The following is a 4816-nucleotide window of genomic DNA, read 5'->3' as shown; positions in this document are numbered from 1 at the left end:
AAAACGTTTGGGAACCACTGCTGTAGGGGATGGTGGAGATAAGAAATGGTGATGGGGGAGGGGGGCGTCACTGAGAACTTCGCCCTGGTGTAGCACTTTGTCGGGGGACGGCATTTAGGCACGTAAGGGATCTGGTCCTTGGGCTGCTGGAGGGAGTGCTAATCATTGAAACTCGGTATTCATTGCAAACAGGATACGTGATAAATGTAAGACGTTTAGCAAGGTACATGGTTTTCTCGTTGCAAGTAGAATATTTCCACAAGGGAAATAAACAAAGGACCACAATAGTAATACGTGTCGTGTGCTTTATTGTATCATCCTCGCAATTTTTATACAGTGTAATTTTATAACTGTATACTTGCAAAATATCTATCTATATGTATATACCAAGAGCTTTTTCCTATTTACAAGAGAGGTAGCCAAGTCAAAGGCACGTACCTATTCCCAACCATTCCACTCCCATTCCACCACCATTCCCCTCCTCTCGTCTTTGTGGTAATTGTTGTTACGGGAATTGCATTGTTTACCTTGAGCTACGGCAATTTCCCGAAAGCTTGTTTAATTTCGGATCGGGAACCTTTCCTGTAACTTTGTACCACACTATCGTAATTTTAATTAATATATTATTAAACTCTCCTCCCTCTTTATTATTTACTAAGCCTATGTTGTAATTTTGATTAACAAATCGGGAACTTTGAGAAATTACTTAAAGTATTAGTTGTCCCGTGGTTTCGAAGCCGTTTTACGAGCTCGTAAGAATTCCAGCCGAACGAGACTACGTTTAGTTAACTGAACGTCAGACAAGCTTCAACTCTGGTACCAGAAGCAACAAATAAACCTCGGCAAGGGAATTCTTCAATTAGATCGAAGCCTCAAGAATACACTTTCAGTTCTGACGATTGTTAGAGAACTCAACCAGGTAAGTTCTCTAACGTTCTCAATTTGAAGTCACTTAATTACAATATCTTAGATCCTCATGGATGCGAGTCATCCCTGTATCCCACCCACTGCCCTTGGTCAGGAGCAATGTCGCAAGACACAGTGCAACCACTACAAGGCGACTTCATTTAATGGGCGACCCCCCTCCCACACATACACACACACACACCTTCTCCGTTCCCTCATGCAGGAAAAAGAGAAGACGGGGAGAAATCCCTCTGGGCTGCGTCAAAATATCAGTTATACATACGCAGCCCCTACCCCCCCTGCCATTACCCCGCCCCTCCCTTCCTTGCATAACAGAATCATCCGTATACAATCACTCTCCACTCTTCCCTATCTCTTGCATTTCCCCTTCCTTGCACAACATACATTCCCCTCTTTCTCAACGCCCCTTTTACCCCATCCATCCATCTAATCCTAGGTCATCGCCTCAAGTTCGCTCCATCCACCTCTGCCTTCCACATTTCTTTTACTAATCTTTCATCACTCATAATTTTTTCTATGTGTCCAAACAATCCCAATACTCTTTCATCAGCCCTATCTACCATCTCCTTTTCCACTCCTGCTCTCCTCCTCACCTCGTTTCTCACTCTATCCAACCTTGTAACCTCTCCCATACTTTTAAGACATTTCATCTCAAACACATTTAAACTTTTCCTCTCTTAAATTCCAAGTGTCTGCCCCATACAATGCCGTCTGCACAACCACCCCTTCAAACAGTCTCCTCTTTGCATCCATTCCAAGATACCTATTTCTCATAACGCTCTTTAATCCCCCAAGGCATTTACTTGGTTCTCTCAATCTGCAATTTACCTCCACCTCCACTCCTCCCTTTCCTGTCAGATGTAACCCAAAACACGTAAAGCTATCCACTTTGTCCAGCTTTTCTCCATTTAGACTTACTTTGAACTCACTGCCATCCTCTACCCATGTACATCTCATCACCTTGCTTTTATCCACATTTACCTTCAACTTTCTCCTATTGCATACCTTCCTAAACACCGCCACTAACTTTCTTAATCCCTCCTAATAACTGGCTCACCTCCTTTTTTTTTTTTTTTTAACTACTCTCCATTCCCCTGTCCATTACCCTCACTTTTACCTTCCGCACCACCCGTACATGTATAGAACGAACAGCTATAGCGACATGACATATATCTGATGCATTCCCGTCTTTACCTCAAAATATTTACTGTCTATTTCTAATTCTAACACACTCGTAAAAAACAATTGACTGCCCTTGATAGCTTTCCCTCAATCCCATATACATTCAAAACCTCCCACAGTGGCTTCCTGTCTACCTTCCAAATCCATAAAGGCCCCCCAAAACATCCTTACCTTTTACTAAAGCCTTTTCACATATCTGCCTTACCACAAAAATCTGATCCATGCAGCCCCTACCTTTCCTAAACCCACATTGTTTCTCACTAATTACTTCCTCTGTTCTTCTCCTAATCTTCTCAATCAAAATCCTCCCATAAGCCATCCCAACTACATTCAACAAACTGATCCCTCTGAAACTAATACAATCATATTTGTCCCCTTTTCCCTTGTAAAACGGAACGATATAGGCATTCCTCCAGTCCTCCGGCACTCTACTCTTTTATACAAACATTAAACAACCTTACCAGCTAGTCCACTATAACTGTACCTCCCTTCAGACACTGCGCATGGCACCCATCTAACCCAGGTATCTTACCTGTTCTCATAATTTTCATAGCTACTTGCACCTCATCTTTTCTCATTTCTTCATCTTCCTCTCCAACCACCGTCATTTTCCTAGTGTCTCCCACTGCTACCACCAATCCCTTCCTATCCTCCTGCACACTCAACAACTCTCTAAAATACTACGCCCATCTTCCCTTTACTGCCTCCTCTTCCGTTAAGATCTGTACATTTGTGTCTATTACCAATTCTACTCTACTTGACCCACCTCCCTTCCTCTCTTGATTTCATTCCAAAACATCTTTTTATTGTTTTAAAAAAATCTGTCATGTTCCTTCTCATTTTACCTCTGAACTCCATTTTGCTTCCTTTATCTTTTGTTTTGCTTCTCTTCTTTTTTTTTTGTCTCATGTTTTTCGTTCATCCTTCTTTGCAACCAATCCCTAAATACTCGCTTCTTCACTTCTACTGCCTTCTTCACTTTATCATCCCACCACTCACTGCCACTCCTTTTATTTCCTTACATCCTCTTTGTTCCACATACCATCTTTGAACACCCAGTCACTTTCTTCTTGAAACACCCCCTTTCCTCTTCCACACGAACCTCTACTCTATCCTTCACCATCTCTCACACTTCTCTCAGCTTCTCCTTGTACTTCTGTTCCTTTTCCTTCTCACTTAAATAGTTTGCTCTAAGCACCTTTCTTTCTTTCGCTCTTTTTCTCTTTCTCCACCTATCCTCCTCTCTCAATTTACCTTAGAAAAAAATCATATTCCCCCTCTCTCCCCAAGACCATGGAGACTCAAAGCTCCTCTTATTCTTTTCCTGGATACCACTGCATAGTCCATTGATGTCTTATCAACTACCCTCTCCCATGTATTCTTATGATTGACCTTCTTCCTAAACAGTGTTAGTTATCACTAACTTTCTTTCTAAACACACCCCCACCATTAACTCCCTACTATGATTTTTACCTGGTACTCCACACTTCCCAATGACTCCATCTATTGGCTCATCCCCCCAATACCACTACACTGACATCCCTCCCAAAACCCTCCACGCACTCATTTATATCTGTCCAAAAAGCCTCCCTTTTCTCTACACTCTTCTTCCTACCAGGCCCATATGCGCTTACAAAGACCCATATATTCCTTCCCAGTTTCACCTTCGTCCATATTAACCTTGAACAAACCTCTTTCCACTCCACCACTCGCTTATCTACTTCCGCACTTAATAGTAGAGCCACTCCTTCTCTTCCTCATCATCTCTTCACTCCCAAACTCAAAATCATCCCTTCCTTTCAATTTAATTTCATTTAATACCAACACATCCATCTTCCTTCTCACAAAAATTCTGCCCATCTCTTCCCTGTTACTCTCATCTGTACCACACCTACGTACATTAGAAAACCCAATTATTAGGTTTATGATTGGAAAACTCATCCCAGACCCTCTTATGCCTTGACTTCTCGCATGAATGTACCCATAGGGCTACAGAGCGCAAGATGCCTAGTCCCAGTCTCCGTCCCGTTTTAGCTGCTTTTACGACCCGAGTGGGAAGACTTGGTGGCAGTATTCTTTCTTCCTTTACCAGAGGGGAAAGCGAAAATGGAAATATATACACAAAGAAGTGGCACAAGACTTGCACAAATAAAGAAATAAACAGATAAATAAATAAATAGATAAATAAATAAATAAATAATAAATGAATACTATTACAATAAGTTTTTTCCTGACAAGGATTCATACCTTATCTTCAATACTTCAGTTCTAATTACTGATTCGTGCGTGTTATCCTGTCAAGGTTAGAGACGTTCCCATCATCGATAGGTTAATGATACGCTCTAAACTAAACTATTTGAAACTAGGCTACACCACTGAGGTACTGATAATAGTAGAGGTCAAATAGCTGAAAACATGATAAGGTTCGCTGGTAATATCTGACTAGAAACCAAAGCTAACACATTGCAGATGCACTTCGATGGCAGTTTAATGTTTAACCATATTTGAGCAATGATTGCGATTCACAGGGTTTGCGTGCATAGGAAAATAGTGTAACCTATATTATTGTAATATTTTTTCGAATGTTAACTTTCAGTATTTTCTGTAAGAAAATATATAACAAAAATAATTAGAATAATATTTGGATTACCTTGGAATTATATATATATTTTTAGCAAATTATATTTTGATGTCAACAAATCTTTGT

This window comes from Oratosquilla oratoria, chromosome 16 (genome assembly GCF_046742065.1).
Source record: "Oratosquilla oratoria isolate Oo_2021 chromosome 16, ASM4674206v1, whole genome shotgun sequence".
NCBI lineage: Eukaryota > Metazoa > Arthropoda > Malacostraca > Stomatopoda > Squillidae > Oratosquilla > Oratosquilla oratoria.
The sequence above is the reverse complement of the archived record's forward strand: the minus strand, read 5'-3'. Positions refer to the sequence as shown.